The sequence below is a fragment of the Delphinapterus leucas genome, chromosome 20 (assembly GCF_059928025.1).
Source record: "Delphinapterus leucas isolate spDelLeu-1000000601 "Yukka" chromosome 20, BTC_Dleu_Yukka2, whole genome shotgun sequence".
Lineage (NCBI taxonomy): Eukaryota > Metazoa > Chordata > Mammalia > Artiodactyla > Monodontidae > Delphinapterus > Delphinapterus leucas.
In genome coordinates, this window is record NC_143148.1 from 26,097,205 (window position 1) to 26,120,148 (window position 22,944).

Below are 22,944 nucleotides of genomic sequence, written 5' to 3' on the forward strand. Positions count from 1 at the left end.
CAGAGGTGAAAGAAATAAATGGGAAATAATGGATTGAGAAACTGTTACAGAGGTTACTTTGGGAGGCAGCCTCGAAACGGCGCCTAATGATCCCGTGTGCTAACAGTCAAGTCTTCTTGCAATGCTGTCCCCTGCAGGGTGGCCTGGGCCCAGTGACACTTCTGAGGAATTGAAGGTGGCAAAAGTGATGGATGTCACTCTGAACATGATTTAAGAAGTGACTTCTGTCGTGCTTGCTGCCAATCTCTCTCTCTCTCTCCCAACAAAGTCTGATGGCAGCCAGCTGCCCTGTGTGTAGCCCTACCGGGGGCCCACGTGGCAGCGAACCATGGCCGCAGCTAACAGCCAGCAAGTTCCCGAGTCCTGTCAACAGCCTCGTGAGTGAGGCTGGAGGTGGCTCCTTCTCAGGTTGACCCTTGAAGTGACTGCCGCCTCAGTCAACACCTTGATTCTAGCCTCTGAGGGACGCTGAGCCAGAGACCAGCTAAGCACAGTCGGATCCCTGCCCCACAGAAGCGGTGCGACATTGGACGTTGGTTGTGTTAAGCTGCTAAGTTTTTTAGTTTTGCACAGCAATACTATCCGAGGAGTTTTAGAATAGAGGTTTCCAGAGGAAGCCCTACAGAAGCGGGGTGGCAGGGGAAGGCCCCTCTGAGGACATTGCGTTTAAGGTGAAGATTGAAGGCTGTGTAGGACTAGATGTACAGAAAGCTGGAAGAACAGCATTGCAGGCAAAAGGGAACAGCATGTGCAAAGGCTCTTAGGCAGGAAAGGGCTTGGATTATTTTAAGAGCTGTGACTGAAACGTTATGTCTAGATGCTAGGCTCATCCCTCTATTTCCACTGTATTTATTTCCCAACTCAACTTTGGAAAGTGGGCATTATTATCCCATTGCTGGGGGAAACTGAGGCAGAGAGCGATTCTGTGACCAGGCTAAGGTCACACAACTAGAAAGGGAGAAGGGTTTGGAGTCAAGCCTAAGTTTTTCTAAATATTGAACCTGTGTACTTGCTCATACCTCTTAATACCACCTGACTTCTTCCAACCATTTCTCAGACAACCCCCTTTCTCCTGCTGTGTCCCAGGAACACGTGGTTCCTGTCTTGATGTAGCTCACAACTTGGAGGGAGAGATAGACAAGGACAGCAAACTTTTTCCAGGGCTTTACCCTTGGCCCCTCATATAAACCCTGCAAGTCAGCTGGGGTTGGGGCAGGCATCATCCTTGTATCCATTTACAGACAGGGAAAGGGAAGCTCAGAGGGGATAATGGCCGGCACAGGACATCTTGTTAGCGAGGGCAAAATGAGGTCTGGACCCCAGGGCCTCTTACTCCGATTCTCATACTCTTTCCTCCATCCGCATGGTCCTGATTGACACAGGAGCCTCTGAGAAAGGTGCTGAGTGCCTTCTAAAGTCAAGAGACTCTCTTTATAACCAGCGCTGGTATCAGACTAGATTTGTATGCACCACAGCTGCTCAGACTGTGGTCCATGCATATATGACAGTTCTCACAAAGCAGCTGAATATGGAAAACTTATGTATGTTACAAAAAACTCTTTAACTGAAAGTCTTTCACAATTGGCTTCATTTATAATAACTAGACTTTCTGGTTCATTAATCTTAAGAACTCGAGGAAAAACCCAAACTCACAGAGTTATGTGTATCTCCCCAAGTGGACAATTTACCTCTTTGCACCTACCTAACTCTCACCACGCTTGGGTCTTAATTTAAATGTGACTCCCTCAGAAAGGCCTGGCTTGAGCCCCAACCCCAGTTAGAGCTGTGCTCCCTCACAGTGCCCTGCCCGTCTCCTTCTTAGCTCTTACCGCATGCTCAATAGACATTAACTTGGGGTCCATTTATCCAACGTGTGTCTCTCTCACTCAACATGAGACTCACCCAGGCAGGCTAGTGTGTTCAGAGTTTACCATTGAATCTCAGACTAGGATGGTGCCATTGACTCATCACAAACACTCTGTGGGGCAAGTTGCTGAGTTATGGGCACAGGAAGTGGGGAGGAATACCTTTAGGGTAGGGGTGATGCTGCACATGAGCAACCAGAACATAATAACAAAAATTATAATAGTAGCTAATGTTTTTGAGAGCTTTACGGAGCACATGTAAGTGTTTCAAGGGTACCACATGTTAAGTGGTTTCAAGGAATAACTTAGAGACAGTTATTTTGCACACAAACATTCTCACATGCAAGTGATAAGGTGACCAAGTTGTCCTCGTTTGTCTGGGAATATCTCATTTCTAAAACTGTAAGTCCAGCATCCTAGGGACCCCCTCTGGCTCAGGCAAAATGAGATGGATGGTCATCTTAGCAGGGGGGAAAATAGTCAGTGGACTTTTGCCAAAAAAAAAAAAAAAAAGGATTTACAAGAGAGGAGAGAGAGGAGGGAGAGCAAAAATCTGCAGTGAGTCTGGAAACAGTGAAACTTGTTTGCATTTGTCAGGTGTGTGTGTGTGTGCGTGTGTGTGTGTGTGCGTGTGCATGTGCGTGTGTGTGTGTGTGGAGAGGAGGTGGTAAACTGATTAGTTAGCAGCTAGAAAAGAGGCCGGGTTGTGCATCCTGTCCTTGAGCAGGATGGAGAAGGATATTAAAGAAAACAGTTTTAATTCTGTACGTTTCTGCAGAAAACCTGTGCAGGCGATGCAGCGGGCCGCTCTGTGTCGTGTCAGCTGGGTCCTTCCCACAGATCTCCCCTAAGCTAGGCCAGCTCTGCACCACTTCCCTTAGCAGCACTTCTTAGGAGCCTGTGCTAAGTACACAGCACCAGGTTTTGGGGACCCAGAGCTAGGGAGACCTCAGTTCCAAGATGGGGGAAAGAAGTTGTCACCGGGGGAGGCAGAGTGTTCATTTTCTCTGTGTTTCAAGTGAAAAGCTTCAGTCCTCAGTTACCTGTCCCAAATAAATGTCGCTTTGCATCATCAAAGCGTTCGTGGAGACACTTAGTGCTTGTTTCTGGAACTTGCGGTCCCTTGGGGAAGTTCTGCTCATGCTATGGCACTGGCAGGTGAGGGCTGCATGGCTCTGGGTGCAAATTCTAGGTGCTTGTAACCCTTGACAGTGAAGCGTGAAAATGAATTTCTCAATGACTTGAAAACACATCCTGGGTTCTTAAGGATGAGGGGGATTCCCAGATGTAACACAAATGATCCCATTTCTGTGTGACTCTTAGGAGCACTCACAAGACGAGAAAGAATGCTTTGTGCAGAAGGCAGGGTGTAAGCAGGAAGGCTGGGCTCTCCATTCTTGACTGGGACAAGTCCCTCGTGGATTTGTTTGCTTATTAAAATCCATTCCTTTCTTCATTCTTTCATGCATTCTTTCATTTCTGTCCATTCATTGGTTTACTCATTAATTCCTTTATTCTTATGTATTCATGGGTTCATTTATTCCTTTATTTGTGCTCATTCCCCTCTCTCAACCCCATTCTATTTTTTTTTTTTTTTGCGGTACGCGGGCCTCTCACTGTTGTGGCCTCTCCCGTTGTGGAGCACAGGCTCCGGACACGCAGGCTCGTTGGCCATGGCTCACGGGCCCAGCCGCTCCGCGGCATGTGGGATCTTCCCGGACCGGGGCATGAACCCGTGTCCCCTGCATCGGCAGGCGGACTCTCAACCACTGCGCCACCAGGGAAGCCCAACCCCATTCTTTTAATCAGTTTTTACTGAACATCTACTGTGTTGTCAGAGGTGTACTGAGTGTTCTGAGCTAGAAGAGGTGCCTGGGGAACTCTCCTTCCCACTGGGGTGACAGATCTTTCCCCCATAACCCTAATCCAAGGCGTCTTGGGCTGAGTTCTGGTGGCAGGCCTTGGATGATGTCTGTTTGGGAACACTGGTCACTGCAGCTTTGTGAAGAACTCCTGGGTCCTTGGAGTCACTGGGAGGCTCAGTACAGAGTCCATGGGCCTTTTGGTCATGGCTCTGGGCACTAGACCCCTGTGGGCGACCAGTAAGATAGTTCTGGCCTCCAAGTAGATTTTCTCTTGGCTGAGACAATGGAAGGCCAGATCCCCCTTTCTTGGTTTCGTTGGCCATGTTTACAAGGTAATGACAGAGCCAGATGGGATCAGATTATATGGGCAGCCCAGATGTCCTTTGCCTGTCTACACAGCCCGAAGAACCTAGAGGTTCCAGAGAGAGGATTTTGCTTCTGTATTTCTCAAAATACCCACAGGAAACCAAGCCAAGTGGGAGTTCAGGGATCAGGCAACAAAATTCCAAGGAAGGCTGCCCAAGGCCATGTGTCCCATCTACCTGAGCCCTGCTGAGCAGGAACCCAAGAGGGAAGAAACGACTTAGTCTCTGCTTTTGAAAGATGCAAGAAAATAACCTGAAACACAAAAATAACCAACACGTATACCATTTACAAACAGTTTTTACATTGCTCTTCTCATCTGTGCCTCACCCGGGCTGTGTGAGGAAGTGGGATACTATTACTATCATTTTACCTGTGAAGAGAGCACTGGAATTGTCCATAGCCACACAGCTAACATACAGGAGTCAAGATTTGAACCCAGGTCTATTTGATTCCAAATCACATGTCTGTGCCATGAGTCTGCACCACAGCATGTAAACTGTGAGGGCTGGCAGTGGCCTCCTTAGGTGGGGAGAGTTTGGAGAATGGGAGTGGTCACTGTTGCTAGCTGTGGTCAGAGGAGGCTTCTCGGAGGATTTTGAATTCCCTTTGTATTGAGGAGTCAGGACCAGTCATGAATTTACCCGTTTTTTTACCTTCCATCCTCCTTAATATAACAGGGAATGGGTTTCACCCGCTAGCTCTCACCTCTGCCTGGGGAATGGGAAACATATCTTTTATTCCTCAGCAATATCGAGACTTGGGCATGAGACCTGAATGGCTCAGAGAATCTAATCATTCAACAAGCAGCTTTGCCTAGGAGCAGAAATAAGAACTGACGCGGAGTCTTCTCTATGGGTAAATATAATTAGCCTGGCTGTTATGTCCAAATCCTCCGTAAGCCCCTACGCTCAGGTGGCAAAGCGAACCTGCTGGCTTTTGGTGACTCTCGAAACCAAGAACCTTTGCTGGGGCTGCAGTAATCTGATTTATCTCAGAAACAAGCCGAGCCATTACAAGTCTGGGTTTGCAATTTCAATATGCAGAGATTAATTTATATGCAGAGCTAATTAAGCAACTGAAACACCCACTCATTGATTATTACATGAAAAAGAACACATCAATTTGGAGAAATACACTCTATAAGGGTGTACAATAGTTGCAAACTTAATTGCCAAGTGGAAATTCCTCTTCTAGTGGCTAATAAATTTAACCAATTAACCTTTGCTGGGATGGTCTTTAATTCCTGGAGTCCAGGCAAGCTTTGGTCTCTGCCTTTTCAGACTCAGTCGGAAAAGATGGCGGCTCTGGGCTGCTTTCTGCCCTTGTCTCAGGTCTGGTTCATAGTAAGAGCTCACAGTAAATGCTGTGAGTAAAGGTCCAAAGAGTCTAGGGCAGTTATTTTCCATTTATTTTTTATTATGAGAATTGTTGCAGATCACGCTCCTGGAAGGCATATTACTATTCTCCCCCTGCCCCAACCCTTTTAAAAAAGCTACATGGCATTCACAGAAGCCTAGTAACTAATCCAGCCACAGATCTAGCAGGGGGTGGATTTTGGCCTTGAACTCAGGTCTTCTGACCCCAGGAAGTGGGGTTCAGTGCTTTTTCTCCATTTCAGGCTCTTTCTTGTGTCCCAGTGACTAAGACTGACTGTCCGCAGGGCTGGAATAGTCACCCAAAGGGCATGACGAAATGGATCCCGAAGGCCTCCAGCTTTGAAGCATCACTCCCACTGGTTTGACACCAGGCTGGATCCCATCCCAGAGAGTGATTCCTCCGATTGAAGGAGGGGCTGGGTCTTTAAGTCCTGTGTCAAAGTGCAAAGACCTCTTAAAGGAGTCACCATCAACCTCTCCCAGTCATTATTACCCTAGCGAATGTGCCTGTGTCAGGCAGATTCACTTTTTAGATGGAGTCACAGACAGCCAGGATCCCAGGGTATGGGACAGATACGTCTTGACAGGTCAGACAGATGGCATAATTGTCTGGGTCTGTGGGCCAGGAAGGAATTGTCCTGATCGAGTGGGGGTCCTGAGTTGCTAGAATCAGCCCAAGGGCACTGGTACATGCAAGATTTTTGAAGCAAAAAGGGTAAAGATTATGGGCAAGGGAAAGGTGTACTGCTACCCCTCATGTGTGGTGTTGAGAAAGCTGTGCAATGCCTGCAGGTCTCCGTTTCCTCATCTACAAAATGGGAGTCAGGCACGTGTGAGGCTTCAATGAGCCAACATCAGAAGGCTCTTAGCACAGTGCCAGGCACTCAGGAACCGGCCGGCACCTGGGGCTCTTCCTGCAACTGTTCTGGGCAGCTTATTCCCCCCAGTGCTGGACAGAGACTCAGAAGGCCTGTGTTCCAGTCCCAGGTCATCTGCAAACTCACCGAGGGCCCTTTGTCAATGCTCTCCTTCTTCAGCCCTCACTTTCTCTTCTATGAAATGAGGCAGTAAAACTGGATGACTTCTAAGGGGCCCCTATACCCAATTAATTTATTGATTTGCCCAGTGACTATGTCTTAAGAGCCTACTGTGTGCCAGGCACAGTGCTAGGCAGTGGGGATACAGCTTGGAGAGACAAGGCCTCTGCTTTAAGGGAGCTGATGTTCTAGTGAAGGAAGTAGACAAAAAACGAGTATGTGGGATACTTTCAGATAGTGATCAGTTATGTAAAGGAAAGCAAGAGAATCTGTGTTCATCAAACTTTTCTTTTTCCTCCCCAAGGTATATGAGCCAGTGCTGACAATTTTAAGGAAAAAAAGAAAAAAAAAGGCAGGGGCAGGTGTTTTATTGGCAGGATTAGATATTCTCACAAAGTTTGAGGAAGATCTGAATACCAAGCCCCAGGAAATCCAAGAACCAGACCAGCTCTGGGACCCCACAGCCAGCTTCCGTGGAGCCTCCTTTCTGGAAAGCTCCTAACAACTTACCCCCATTAACTGTTTCTTTGATCTGCCCTGTACATTGGCTTCCACCTTCTCTGTTCCTGTGGATTCCATTTCCCACACTATGTAGTGAAAGATATGGTCAAAGGTCACGTGCTGCAGCCCTCCAGAGACTCTGTTCTTTCTTTCTCAATCAATTCCCAGAGGAGGGCCTCTAATTGACTCACCTTGGGTCAGGTGTCTACTGTGGACCAATCAGCTGTGGGTTTCTCCCTTGTGAAAACATGGCTGCTGTAACCATACAGGGAGAAGGCAGGAGAAACAGTTTCCAGAAAGTTGGGAGCTGCCAATCCAACATACAGATTAACCAGACTGTGATGCATGGAGAGGTTCCCACATCCAATTTACTTTGGAGTTTGAAGTCACTCCCCAGATAAAAGGTAGTGATGAAGCATGCTGGAAGTTTGTCCTGGATGTGGACTCCGAAGACCTGGATTCTCCCAAGTCTCCACTGACCTGATGCATGACCTTAGACAAGCCATTTACTGTCTCTGAACCTTCAGTGGAAAAGTGGGATAATAATATTAGAGTTATTGTGAAGTCCAGAGAAAAGTAAGGATAAAAAGCGACTTCCATAATTCCGCAGTAAGGCACAATATTGGAGGCTGTCAGAGAAGGGTGGGTGCTGCAGAGATGAAAGGAAGGGAACTTACTGGAGAACTCTGCAGGAATCCTTCCCCAGAGTAGTGAGGTTTTTCTTGATTCCTTCCCCAAAAGCTTCACATTTGGGGCTCTTTGTCTGATTCACTATCAGGACATATGCATCCGTGTTTACAACCAGCATAGGTCATTCCCAGAATGCAGGCTATTGGCATGTTTATAATTCTACCAACTCAACCTAGCAGATAGACACGTCTCCCCCCATGGAGTGAGACATAAATTTTCCTGAGTAAATGGAGCCAAGCTGTTTGGTGCTATCAACTGCACAGGGCTTCACAGGCAGCAGGGGAGGGAGGCTGGTCCACTCCCACCCTGACCCAACCCTACTGCCCTTCACAGTGCAATTCCAGCTTCCTCTCTTCGTGGGAACTTGGGGCCTTGATGAGGAGTCATCCTAGGCTCCTTTCCTCAACCCCAAGTTCTGCTGATTCTTCTCCAGAGTATCTCTCCCCTACACTTTATCCTTATTGCCATCACACTGTCTCTTGTCTACATTAGTGCATCACTCTCCTAAATGTCTTCCATGTCTTTAATGTTCCCCCAAGATTTGATCATGCCACTTCCTTGCCTAAAATACACTGGGTAAATCACTACACACCCATTAGAACGGCTGACATAGTAAACACATTCAAGTGCCGTTGATGACGTGGAGCAACTGGAACTCTCATACATTCATTGTTGGTGAGAATGCAAAATGGTACAACTATTCTGGAAAATAGTTTGGAAGTTTCGTGAGAAGTTAAATGTATGCTTTAACATATGACACAGCAATCCCACTCATAGGTATTTTCCCTAGAGAAAAATTTATGTTTATACAAAGACCTGTACATAAAGGTATATAGCAGAATCCTGGTAGATTCCAGCCCTGGCCGTCCATGGCAGCACTTGTAACAACACACCATTTTAATGGCTTTTCCTCCTTTGCTGTGCCACTTTCTCTATTTCTTCCTCCTGCTTCCTGAGATCACCTCCCAAGTTAAACACCCGCACCCACATCCTTGTCTTGGACTTCACTTTTGAGGGAAATCAATCTAACACACCTTGTTTTCTATTGCGGGGGTGGAGGGGAGGATGGGTCTGGAGTGATTTGCATGAGGAAATTTCCCAACAGGGCTCCATTCTGAGTCAGGGGACCATGGCTCTGTCCCTATCTACTTAGGAGACCTCAGAAAAGTCTGCCCCTGTCTGAGCCTCTTTTAGCTCTGTGTTGCAGCTTACGCTTTCTAGAAACTGAGTTTGGGGTACAAAATATTTATTAGAAACCAATCTCTGGGAAATGAGGGGGGAGAAAGTAGGAGAAGAGGAAGAAGTGAAACTGCACTGAAGACCTGACCAAGCATTGGCCAGCCCCACCCAAGAGGCACATTCTGCCTGGGAGACTTGCCTGGCAGGGTCTTTATGTCCTCCACCTCACTCAGCCACCAGATGTGACACTGGCAGCCCTGGGCAGGGTGTGACCACCGGTGAGACAGCTCTCTGCAGCTGAGGCAGACCCTGAAGGAGAGACAGGGTGAGGCTGTCTGCTGACCCCACTCTCTGTAGTTGAGCCTCAAGCCCTTCCTGGCAGGGCCATCTGGGCAGCATGTCTCATCTCCATATCTACACCAAGGCGCAAAGGAAAATGCCTTTGGGCTCCAGGCAGGTAATGCCAACGCGTGAGGTGCGCTGCATGTGACGCAATGTGGAGTACTGGGGACAGTGGTGACCTGGGGTATAGCCAGTGCTCAATTCTAGTTGACTTGTGCAAGCAGGCACATTGTTGCCAAACTCAAGAGGCTCTGGACATTTCAAGTTTTATATAAAATTTCTTGGGAATTCCCTGGAGGTCCAGTGGTTAAGACTCCATGCTTCCGCTTCAGGGGGCGCGGGTTCCACCTCTGGTTGGGGAACTAAGATCCCAGATGCCACGCTCCATGGTCAAAAAGAAAAAAAATTCTTGTTCTTGAACCACCACATCGTTAGCTAACTCATAACACCTCTGAATGCCTCTGGGTTAACCTCTGATCTAGAGGGCTAGCATTCATCTTGGGTGGTCCTGGGGGCAGGAGAAAGCCTGAGGTGTTTCTGGATGGGTCCAGAGCCATCTCGCAGAGCTGGGGAGCTCTTAGGGGGAAAAGGCTGGGTAGGGCCTGGAAGGGGCACAAGGTTTCCCTGCGTGGACATCCTGCAGGCACTTGTCACTCAATACAAGCAACCTTGGGTGCTTGCGTTAGAAGTGAACTCGTCTCAGAAATGGGAAACAGTCCCTGTTGGGCCCCCAGATGCCTGGCTTCAAAGGCTCTGAGATCCGTGGCCTGTGCAAAATGAGGCCACATCTGTTTCTGTGCACCTTAATTACACCTTCCCTGGGGCTGGTGGAGCCAGGACTGTGTGTGTTTAAGGTAGTATCTTCGGTCCTGTCCACTCACCCTTGCTAACGTGGCAGGCCAGGTTTTTAATTCCATGCGGTCGGAATGCTGGAGTATGGTTTCCTTAGTGAGTACCACCAGGCAGATCTCTGCTGGGAGGGAGGGAGCAGCAGGACCTGGGAGACTGAGGGAGAAATGCACAGCAGGTCTCAACACAACCCAGCAGTGCCCTCTGGGTGGGGGCTTCAGAAGTCACAGGGGACACTGAGTGAGCTCTGGAGCATACTGGCCAGGGCTCATGCTGCTGCAGCTGCCTGCTCCAGCCTCTTTCACTCCCTCTTGGAAAAGACTATGGATTCTCTGGCCAGGGGCTCCTATGAGAGTCCAGGTGAACTCTCCCTCCCTCATTCCTGTGCACGGGCAGGCAGAGCGAGTGCTGAAACAACACTGTTTATTTTCTAAAGGTCGGCTTGGGTAATGGGTGTGGTTTCTGGGAAACAATTTGCATCAGCTGCCATAATGACTTATGGGTTGGGGACTCACAAGGAGGAATACGGGCGTTGTCAAATCCTCTGGACTCCTAGGTCTGAATACTGCTGAGAAGAAGAGAGGGATATTGTTTCTGGGAATCTACTTTGTGCAGGATGGAAGGGACCAAAGTGTTACGTGCTATAACAGTTGTCTATGGCTGCATAAGAAACTACTTTAAAACTTAGTGGCTAAGGACCATAGTCATTTATTTGCTCATGGTTCTACAGGTTACCGATTTGATAAGGGTCTCCCCTGTGGCCACAGTCATGTAGCGGCTTGGCTGGGGCTGGGGGGTCTAAGATAGCTTCACCACGTATCTGATGATTGGTGCTGGCTGTCAGCTGAGTCACATTTTCCCAACAAGTTATTGTGGACGCTTTAACACGGTGGCTATGTCCCAAAAGTAGCAAGAAAGAAAACAAGCCCCCTTGTACAAGATTATGCTTGGGTCATTCTTGCTAATGTCCCATTGACCAAGGCAAGCCACGTGGCCAAGCCCAGATTCAATGTGGGAGGGGCCGATACAAGGTTGAGGATATAGAAAGTTATGTTTCATAGGGACCATTACTATAATAATCTATCACAATATGTTCAGGAAGACGTTGGGTGTAATTCCTACTTCATTCATTCATTCATTTTAAATAAGTATTTATTGAGTATTAACCAGATGGCAGATACTCATGGGCACAGGGGATTTCACAGGGAGCCAGACAAACATCCCTGCTCTCATGGACTTTTATCATCTAGTTGGGGAGTCAGACAATAAGCAAAATACAGTCAGATGGTATGTCTATGGACAAAAATAAGGTAGAGGAGGATAGCGAGTCCAGGGCATCCTGGCTCTGGGACTTGTGGACAAAGACCCTGGCAGAGTAGGAAGTCTGCAGAAGGGAAAGAACCCTGGGGTGCCCTGGTAAATGCTGGGCCAAGCAATGGAATGTCTGGCACAGAGAAGGCTGGTTCTACTGACAGGCCCAGAGGGAGGGTCGCAGCTTCTTTGAGGGAGCTCCTCCATCGTCCAGAGGCCGAGGTGAAGCTGAACCTGGCTCTGTGAACATGGAATTCACAGCTTCAGATAGAACTGGCCCGACCAGGGCCCCTCCCCAACATCCATATATCAGCAGACCTGGGAGGGAGAAAATACCTACTGTCATCTTTCTTCCTTGTCCCCCAAACTAGAAGAGTTAGAAAAAGAAAGAAGAGGGCAAAGCTCAGCTCCGAACTTTGTACTTCTTCCTCCTCTCTAAGCAGCTTGAGGCTGGCTGGGGGAGTGATGAAGAGGAGCTTTGAATCAAAGCTAGAGATTAAAGGGGAAGAAATTACAGGAGTGAGTCTACACTCACATTATTTAAATAACCGGGAGTGGCTGAAGAGTCATGGAGGTGGACCAGGGTATCATGGGTGGCTCTCTGCATTTGGAATGTGAAAGACCTGATGTCTAATACTCTGCCTTCCCACCTGTCACCACAGAAGAATCATCTGGGCCCCAGTATGAAATCAGTCCCTCCAGTTGTACACTAGGTCCCACCAATTCTTGCCTCTCAGGGACATCACTCCAGCAATCCATTCCTCTACCTCCTACTGCATCAAAAATCTCCTCTCTACTGGGGCTTTCTCTAAAACATACAAGCAGTGCTGTTATTTCTCCCCACTTAAAATGATACCTTGACCCCTTTCGACGGTATCGGCTACAACTACATTTCTCTTCTCACCTCTGCAGCACAACCTGTGGTAGAGTTGTTTGTGTTTGCTGTCTCCAGTTCTTTCCCTCCCCTGTTCTCTTAAACCAAGCTCAGTCTGACTTTTGCCCCTATCACTACACCAAAATTGCCATCTGCAGGACCATCAGTGACTTCCATGTTGCCAAACCCAATGGTCAATTCTGAGCTCTCATCTTGGTTGAACTCTGTTACTTTTCCTCCTTCACACTTTTTACTCCTTCTTAGCTGTTTTCTGCCTCCTCCTCCTCCTTTTCTCACCACCTCTGCATGTTGGAGGTCCCAAGACTCAGTTCTTGGCCCTCTTTCCTTGTATGTCTTCCTTTCGTTTCACCCAGTCTTAAGGCTTCAAATGCCATCCATATGTCAGTGGATTCCCAATTTATTTCTCCAGCCTGGACTGGAGAAATGCCTGTCTTTCACTCAAGAGAAGTATACCCCACTGCCTACATGACATTCCCACTAGGATGCTGTATCAACCAGGAGAGACTCGGTTATGCTTTGCTAACGATGACCTCGAGTCTCAGTGGCGTTTCACAAAAAAGTTTATTTTTCACTCATGCTACATATCCCCCACGATCTGCACTGTGTCATCTTCACTCCAGGATTCAGGCTGATGGAGCAGCTCCCATCTGGAACATTGCTGATCACAGTGTACGGGAGAATAGAAAACACAGCAAACCATAAACTGGTTCTTGAAACTTCTGATCATATTTCATTGGCCAAATCAAGTCCTATAGTCAATCTTGACCTCAGTGAAGTGGGAAAATGCAGCAAACACTTGTGGCAATTGCACGGTTTATCAGATATGCCCAATAGGCATCTTCAACCCCTTTAATCCCAAACTGAACTCCTTCCCCCACAAACCTGCTCCCCTCAGTCTTATCCATCTCAGTCAATGTCGATTCCATACTTCTGGTTACTTGGGTCAAAAATCTTGGTGTCATTCTTGAATTTTCTGTTTCACATCCCATATTCAGTCCTTCAAGCTGCATCTTCACAATATATCCAGAATCTAACCTCTTGGCATCGACCACTCTATCCACCGATCGACTTCTCACTATTGGAATATTTTGATAGGCATCCCTGCTTTTAATAATAGGCCTCCCTGCTTTTATCCTTGACCTTCTCCCAACCCTCAATCCCCAATAGCCTATTCTGAACAGCGCAGCTACAGTGATTGTTTTAAAATGTAAGATCATTTCTTGCTTCTGCTTGAAATCCCTCAATGACTCCCAATTTCCCACAAAATAAAACCCAAATTCTTCCACTGGCCCACAAGGTCCATACAGTCTGGTCCCTGCCACTTCTCTCACCACTTTTCCTGCTATTCTCAACATCACATACACTGCCACCCTTGCTGCTCCTTCAGCAAGGGCCTTGGCAACGGCTGGTCCCCAGCCTAGAATCCTCTTCTCCCAGATGCCAGGTGGCCCCTCTCTCCCTTTCTTCCCAGTTCACCTTCTCCATGAGGCCTTCCCTGACCATCTAGTTGAAGTTTTCATTCTCTCTTTCAGAATCTCCTAATCCCACAGCAGTTTTTACTTTCTCACTTACTATATAATTTCCTTATTGAATATGTTTATTATTTGTCTAGTTTTATCATTAAAATGGAAGCTCCAAGAAGGCAGAAATGTTTTGGTCTGTTTTACTCACTGTTGTATGTCAAGCGTTTAGAACAGTGCTTGATATTTATCTATGGAATGAATTGAACGGATGAATTAATTAATAACAATACAGTGTGATGAATTTTTGTTAGGGAAGATCGTCTTAGTTCCAAAAAGATCTCGGGCCTTGAAAGTCATCATGAGGTGAGTTCAGATTAGTCCAGGATTAATTTTAAGTCTCACTGAGTCTCAATGGGTGATGGGAACTACTGTAAGTGTGCAAGATTTTAGGTGACACATGGAGGAATGAGTTTTATTTTAAGACTTATGTGCTCATTTAAATTAATTAAAAGTGATCCAGTTTTTCATCAATGGCAATTGTGTTGCAAAGTTTCCTTTTGTAAATAAATAAAATAAGCCAAATTGAAGGAAAAAGTTTCTTTGATGGGGCTAATGGCGGACTTGGGAGGGCTCACGCCAAGGAATACTTCCCAGAACTTCTGCTGCCAGTGTCCTTGTCCCTGTGGTGAGCCACAGCCACCCCCTGCCTCTGCAGGAGACCTTTCAACACTAGCAGCTGTGCGGCTGACGGGGTCTTGGTGCTCCAGCCGGGTGTCAGGCCAGTGCCTCTGAGGTCGGAGAGCCGAGTTCAGGACATTGGTCCAACAGAGACCTCCCAGCTCCATGTAATATCAAACAGGAAAAGCTCTCCCAGAGATCTCCATCTCAACACTAAGACCCAGATCCACTCAATAACCAGCAAGCTACAGTGATGGACACCCTAGGCCAAAAAAATAGCAAGACAGGAACCCAACCCTACCCATTAGCAGAGAGGCAGCCTAAAATCGTAATAAGGTCACAGACACACCAAAACACACCACAAGACGTGGTCCTGCCCACCAGAAAGACAAGATCTAGCCTCATCCACCAGAACACAGGCACTAGTGCCCTCCACCAGAAACCCTACACAACCCATTGAACCAACATTAGCCACTGGGGCAGACACCAAAAACAACAGGAACTACGAACATGCAGACTGCAAAAAGGAGACCTGAAGCATCGTAAGTTAAGCAAAATGAGAAGATAGAGAAACACACAGCAGATGAAGGAGCAAGGTAAAAAGCCACCAGACCAAACAAATGAAGAGGAAATAGGCAGTCTACCTGAAAAAGAATTTGGAGTAATGATACTAAAGATGATCCAAAATCTTGAAAGTAGAATGGAGAAAATACAGGAAACATTTAACAAGGACCTAGAAGAACTAAAGAGTAAACGAAAAATGATGAACAACAAAATAAATGATATTAAAACTTCTCTTGAAGGAATCGATAGCAGAATAACTGAGGCAGAAGAACGGTTAAGTGACTCGGAAGGTAAAATAGTAGAAATAACTACCACAGAGCTGAAAAAGAAAAAAGAATGAAAACAATTGAGGACAGCCTCAGAGACTTGTGGGAAAACATTAAATGCACCAACGTTAGAATTATAGGGGTCCCAGAAGAAGGAGAGGAAAAGAAAGAGACTGAGAAAATATTTGAAGTGATTATAGTTGAAAACTTCCCTAATATGGAGAAGGAAATAGTCAATCAAGTCCAGGAAAAACAGAGAGTTCCATACAGGAAAAATCCAAGGAGAAGCAGGCCAAGACACATGTTAATCAAACTATCAAAAAATAAATACAAAGAAAAAATATTAAAAGCAGCAAGGGAAAACCAACAAAAAACATACAAAGGAATCCCCATAAGGTTAACAGCTGATCTTTCAGCAGAAACTCTGCAAGCCAGAAGGGACTGGCAGGACATATTTAAAGTGATGAAATGGAAAAACCTGCAACCAACATTAGTCTACCCAGCAAGGATCTCATTCAGATTCAATGGAGAAATTAAAACCTTTACAGACAAGCAAAAGCTAAGAGAATTCAGCACCACCAAATGAGCTTTACAACAAATGCTAAAGGAACTTCTTTAGGCAGGAAACACAAGAGGAGGAAAAGACTTACAATAACAAACCCAAAACAATGAAGAAAATGGTAATAGGAACATACATATCGAAAATTACCTTAAATGCAAATGGATTAAATGCTCCAACCAAAAGACACAGACTAGCTGAATGGATACAAAAACAAGACCTGTAAATATGCTGTCTGCAAGAGACCCACTTCAGACTTAGGGACACATACAGACTGAAAGTGAGGGGCTGGAAAAAGTTATTCCATGCAAATGCAAATCAAAAGAAATCTGGAGTAGCAATTCTCATATCAGACAAAATAGACTTTAAAATAAAGACTATTACAAAAGACAAAGAAGGATACTACCTAATGATCAAGGGATCAATCCAAGAAGAAGATATAACAATTGTAAATATTTATGCACCCAACATAGGAGCACCTCAATACATAAGGCAAATGCTAACAGCCATAAAAGGGGAAATTGACAGTAACACAATCATAGTTGGGGACTTTAACACCCCACTTTCACCAATGGACAGATCATCCAAAATGAAAATAAATAAGGAAACACAAGCTTTAAATGATACATTAAACAAGATGGACTTAATTGATATTTATAGGGCATTCCATCCAAAAACAACAGAATACACTTTCTTCTCAAGTGCTCCTGGAACATTCTCCAGTATAGACCATGTCTTGGGTCACAAATCAAGCCTTGGTAAATTTAAGAAAATTGAAATCGTATCAAGTATCTTTTCCGACCACAACGCTATGAGACTAGATATCAATTACAGGAAAAAATCTGTAAAAAATTCAAACACATGGAGGCTAAACAATATACTACTCAATAACCAAGAGATAACTGAAGAAATCAAAGAGAAACTCAAAAAATACCTGGAAACAAATGACAATGAAAACACGATGACCCAGAACCTATGGGATACAGCAAAAGCAATTCTAAGAGGGAAATTTATAGCAATACAATCTTACCTCAAGAAAAAAGAAACATCTCAAATAACAAACTAACCTTACACCTAAAGCAATTAGAGAAAGAAGAACAAAAACACCCCAAAGTTAGCAGAAGGAAAGAAATCATAAAGATCAGATCAGAAACAAATGAAAAAGAAATGAGGGAAACAACAGCAAAGATGAATAAAACTAAAAGCTGGTTCTTGGAGAGGATAAACAAAATTGATAAACGATTAGCCAGACTCATCAAGAAAAAAAGGAGAAGACTCAAATCAATAGAATTAGAAGTGAAAAAGGAGAAGTAGCAACTGACACTGCAGAAATACAAAGGATCATGAGAGATTACTACAAGCAACTATATGCCAAAAAAATGAACAACCTGGAAGAAATGGATGAACTCTTAGAAAAGCACAACGTTCTGAGACTGAACCAGGGAGAAATAGAAAACATAAACAGACTAATCACAAGCACTGAAAGTGAGACTGTTTAAAAATCTTCCAACAAAGAAAAGCCTAGGACCAGATGGCTTCACAGGCAAATTCTATCAAACATTTAGAGAAGAGCTAACACTTACCCTTCTCAAACTCTTCCAAAATATAGTGTTTAGGACCTCCAAAATATAGTGTTTAGGAACACTCCCAAACTCATTCTACAAGGCCACTATCACTCTGATACCAAAACCAGACAGATGCCACAAAGAAAGAAAACTACAGGCCAATATCACTAATGAACATAGTTGCAAAATTCTCAACAAAATACTAGCAAACAGAATGCAACAGCACATTAAAAGGTTCATACACCATGATCAAGTGAGGTTTATCCCAGGAATTCAAGGATTCTTCAATATATGCAAATCAATCAATGTGATAAACCATATTAACAAGTTGAAGGATAAAAACCATATGATCACCTCAATAGATGCAGAAAAACATTCAACAAAATTCAACACCCATTTATGATTAAAAACCCTCCAGAAAGTAGGCATAGAGGGAACTTACCTCAAGATAATAAAGACCATCTATGACAAACCCACAGCCAACATTGTTCTCAATGGTGAAAAACTAAAACCATTTCCACTAAGATCAGGAACAAGACAAGGTTGCCCACTCTCGTAACTATTATTCAACATAGTTTTGGAAGTTTTAGCCACAGCAATCAGAGATGAAAAAGAAATAAAAGGAATCCAAATCAGAAAAGAAGAAGTAAAACTGCCACAGTTTGCAGATGACATGATACTATACATAGAGAATCCTAAAGATGCTATCAGAAAACTACTAGAGCTAATCAATGAATTTGGTAAAGTAGCAGGATACAAAATTAATGCACAGAAATCTCTTGCATTCCTATACACTAATGATGAAAAATCTGAAAGAGAAATTAAGGAAACACTCCCATTTACCATTGCAACAAGAAGAATAAAATATATAGGAATAAACCTACCTAAGGAAACAAAAGAACTGTATGCAGAAAACTATAAGACAATGATGAAAGAAATTAAAGATGATACAAACCAATGGAAAGATATACCACGTTTTTGATTGGAAGAATCAACAATGTGAAAATGACTATACTACCCAAAGCAATCTACAGATTCAATGCAATCCCTATGAAACTACCAATGGCATTTTTCACAGAACTAGAACAAAATTTCACAATTTGTATGGGAACACAAAAGACCCCAAATAGCCAAAGTAATCTTGAGAAAGACAAATGGAGCTGGAGGAATCAGGCTCCCAGACCTCAGACTACACTACAAAACTACAGTAATTAAGACAGTATGGTACTGGCACAAAAACGGAAATATAGATGAATGGAACAGGATAGAAATCCCAGAGATAAACCCACGTGCATATGGTCATCTTATTTTTGATAAAGGTGGCAAGAATATACAATGGAAAAAAGACAGTCTCTTCAGTAAGTGGTGCTGGGTAAACTGGACAGCTACAGGTAAAAGAATGAAATTAGAACACTCCCTAACATCATACACAAAAATAAACTCAAAATGGATTAAAGACCTAAATGTAAGGCCAGACACTATATAATTCTTAGAGGAAAACATAGGCAGAACACTCTATGACATAAATCACAGCAAGATCCTTTTTGACCCACCTCCTAGAGAAATGGAAATAAAAACAAAAATAAACAAATGGGACCTAATGAAACTTAAAAGCTTTTGTACAGCAAAGGAAACCATAAACAAGATGAAAAGACAACCCTCAGAATGGGAGGAAATATTTGCAAATGAAGCAACTGACAAAGGATTAATCTCCAAAATTTACAAGTAGCTCATGCAGCTCAGTATCAAAAACACAAACAACCCAATCCAAAAATGAGCAGAAGACCTAAACAGACATTTCTCCAAAGAAGATATACAGATTGCCAACAAACAGATGAAAGGATGCTCAACATCACTAATCATTAGAGAAATGCAAATCAAACTACAATGAGGTATCACCTCACACTGGTCAGACTGGCCATCATCAAAAAAGCTACAAACAATAAATGCTGGAGAGGGTGTGGAGAAAAGGGAACCCTCTTGCACTGTTGGTGGGAATGTAAACTGATACAGCTACTATGGAGAACAGTAGGGAGGGCCCTCAAAAAACTAAAAATTGAACTACCATATGACCCAGCAATCCCACTACTGGGCATATACCCTGAGAAAACCATAATTCAAAAAGAGTCATGTACCACAATGTTCACTGCAGCTCTATTTACAATATCCAGGACATGGAAGCAATCTAAGTGTCCATTGACAGATGAATGGATAAAGAAGATGTGGCACATATATACAATGGAATATTACTCAGCCATAAAAAGAAATGAAATTGAGTCATTTGTAGTGAGGTGGATGGGCCTAGAGTCTGTTATACAGAGTGAAGTAAGTCAGAAAGAGAAAAACAAATACCATATACTAACACCTATATATGGAATCTAAAACAAAAGGTTTTGAAAAACCTAGGGTCAGGACAGGAATAAAGATGCAGACATAGAGAATGGACTTGTGGACATGGGGAGGGGGAAGTGTAAGCTGGGACGAAGTGAGAGAGTGGCATGGACTTATATATACTACCAAAGGTAAAGTAGATAGCTAGTGGGAAGCAGCCACATAGCACAGGGAGATCAACTCAGTGCTTTTTGTCCACCCAGAGGGGTGGGATTGGGAGGGTAGGAGGGAGATGCAAGAGGGAGGAGATATGGGGATGTATGTATAGGTATAGCTGATTCACTTTGTTATAAAGCAGAAACTAACACACCATTGTAAAGCAATTATATTCTAATAAAGACATTAAAATAATTGTAGGAAAAATAATTTTTAAAGAAGAAGGTACAGATGATAGGTGGATACGGCAAAACCTGTTAGGATGCCGTGTAAGTGAGTGACATTTGGGAAACCCCAGGCCATACAAAGGAGCTAGTGAAGAGCTGTGGGGAGGGAAGGGGCAGTGCTCATGGACATGGTGGAGCCAGTATGGGCTCTGGGCAGTGCCTGGGTCCCTGGGAGTGACTGGGAACCCCTTCCCTCAAGGCTGCCCAGGTGCTGCCTGAGTCTGGGCCTCTGTGGACTGCTGGCTCCTGGAGAAGGGAAGCCCAGGAAGCAACACTGCAGCAGCGGCAATGGCACTTCCAATCTGTTACCATCAAGTTATAGTAGCCATTTTCCGGAAGTGTGGTTTGCCTCATTAGGCTTGAAATAAACAGCTTATATTTTTTGTCACAATTTCCATTCTGGCTTTGTTTCTGCTGACCTCATTTTCTCCTTGTGCTTCATCTTCTCCTGCTTTGCAGAATGAGGTGGGCCAGTGAGAAATAGACTATGCTGTCACCAAGGTGCCTGATATTTATATGGAGCCCTCAACTCAGAAGTCCATCCTAGGGAGATGCCAGGCCCAGCCCAATGAGAGACAGTGGGGGAGACAGAGACAGAGAGACAGAAAGACATAGTGAGATATGCCATTATAATACAGATGTCTCCACACCTCTCAAAGCCATTTGAAATTTTCAGTGTCCAACATTCTTCCCCAGCCCTCACCCCAGGAAAAGGAGAGGAACCTAAGTTCCTAGTTCCTACTCTGTTTTTACAATCCTTTACTCTTGCTGTCAAAGGCTCCATCTCAGTCAGTCCTGTGCCCTTTTCATATACAAAAGACAACATGAGGAAGAGAGATGACCTGCGTCAGCCTCTTGGCCTAAGTAAGGCATCTCTCCAGCTTCTCCTAGTCAGTCTTAAGCCAACTTCCCTTCAATTTTTCTAACCTTAGGAAGCCACCCTAAAACATTTGAGGTGACTGGGTTCCATCCAACCATCCATCCATCCATCCATCCATCCATTCAAAGTATTTGGTAGTAGTTACTGAGGTCTTTGCTATATGTGGTGGATTAGTGTAGAGGAAGGGTTGGAGAAGTTATATGGGGTTAATACTCACAGCTTCACAGCCAGCCTGTGAGGAAGGTAGGATAAAGGTTGTTTTCCCCTTGTACATGTAGAAAAAGTGAGGTTGAGGAAGGCTAAGGATGTGTCAGGGTCACAAAGCAAGTGTGTGCAGGAGCTCAGAACCCAGGTCTGCAGTATTCCACATCCTCCATCTGGGTGGGTGAGCTTAGGCTGGGGAAGAGGCTGGGGCAGGCAGTTGGCCCGCTTATTCCAGAGGAAGCTATGGTACATTTCCCCTGCCCTAAAATTGTTGTGCCTTTTGCTATATTTTAATAACACCCAATTCAGCGAACTTTGAGAAAAACTGACTAACCACACATAGATGCATTTTAAGCCCCTTCTATTCCCATGGGGGGAAAAACTCTGTTCTGATGTAGGACTTTGAAATTACAGGTAAAACCCCAGTGAGCTCTAAATTATCCTCATATGACCCAGAGAGCAGAAGGGGGACCTCGTCTGAATCTCCAGACCTGCTGTGTACATTTCCTGGGCTTGCTTCTATCCCAGGTATGTCAGAGACACTAGGAATTTAAAGCACATGTGACAGACACAGGCCTGATCGTGAGCTTTGACCCAGGGCCAGCAGAGATTCTATTTTTTTCATTCTGTCCCTTGCTCTGATGGACAGAGTCTCATCTATTGGGCTGACACAGAGGATCAGACTAAGCAGAGACAGTGGCTAAAAGCTGACTGTGAAACAGAAGGTGTTAAGAGGGTTTTTCTGATTGCAGGGAAGGCAAAAATAGGAGAATGACATGCAAACACCTTATTTAGAGTAGCCGTTCATCTCCCTACCACTCCCTGCTGCGTCACTCTCATTTCTATTGTCTTCACAGCATTGGTCCTGCTCTGAAATTTCTTATTCTTTGTTTTCTTACTTGTTTTGTCTGTTTCCTCACTAAATTGTAAGCTCCAGGAGAGCAGGGATCTGGTCTACCTTGACCAGTTCTTCTAGAACAGCGTCTGGCACAGAGGTGCCTGATACCTAGTCACTGAAATCACAAACAAGGAAGTGATTACCTTAAAGGGGTATTGAGAGAGGTCACCTGGGAAGCAGGACAGATAATGGACATGGCTGTGGATACGGCTAAACTTACCAAGAACCAAAGAAACTCAGAGAATCGCATAGGGTGGTGCCTCAGTTTATGGGCTTTGGATTTAGACCTGGTATCAAGTCCCAACACCTCATCCCAATTTCCTCATCTGTAAATGGGTTAAGAATATTTCTTGAGTACCTTCTCAGTGCCAGGCTCCATGCTAGGTTCTGGTGACCTGGAGAAATCCACCACTCCTGTGGACTGAATTCAGGCAGATGTCCACTCCTGCAAGTAAACAAATGAGTACATCCTCTGTGAGAACTGAAAAGGAAGAATAACAAGGGTTACTCATCTGGATGGTCAGAGAAGAGCTGAAGGATAGAGCTGAAGCCTGCCTGAAGGTGTGTGCAGAGGGGTGTCAGATAAGGGGAAGGGCATGCACCAAAGAAGGAACAGTAACTAGATGTCACAGCATATACAAGATGTAGTGGGGCCAGAGGCAAGAGATGAGTGTGGAGAGATAGGCATAGGCCAGATATGTCTCCATTCATTCATTCGCTCATTCAGTTATCCAACACATTTATTGAGTGCCTTCCATAGGTCAGAAATTATTCTCAGCACTGCGGATACAGTGGCAGAAAAACAGCAAATTCCCTG

The 22,944-nt window shown here is 44.7% G+C and overlaps 1 long non-coding RNA gene across 5 annotated transcripts in view; it reads right to left on the reverse strand.

Annotated features, from left to right (window-relative positions):
* LOC149744632 (uncharacterized) overlaps positions 1-22,944 on the reverse strand; it is a 57,523-nt gene that overhangs the window by 23,138 nt on the left and 11,441 nt on the right. For 2 of the 5 annotated variants that reach the window (XR_016390961.1, XR_016390960.1), the window contains exon 3: positions 22,486-22,608. This is a non-coding gene — a long non-coding RNA (uncharacterized LOC149744632). Of the gene's footprint in view, position 1; positions 22,609-22,944 lie in introns of those variants that run through there. The other 3 variants (XR_016390959.1, XR_016390957.1, XR_016390956.1) reach the window with 3 other exon arrangements.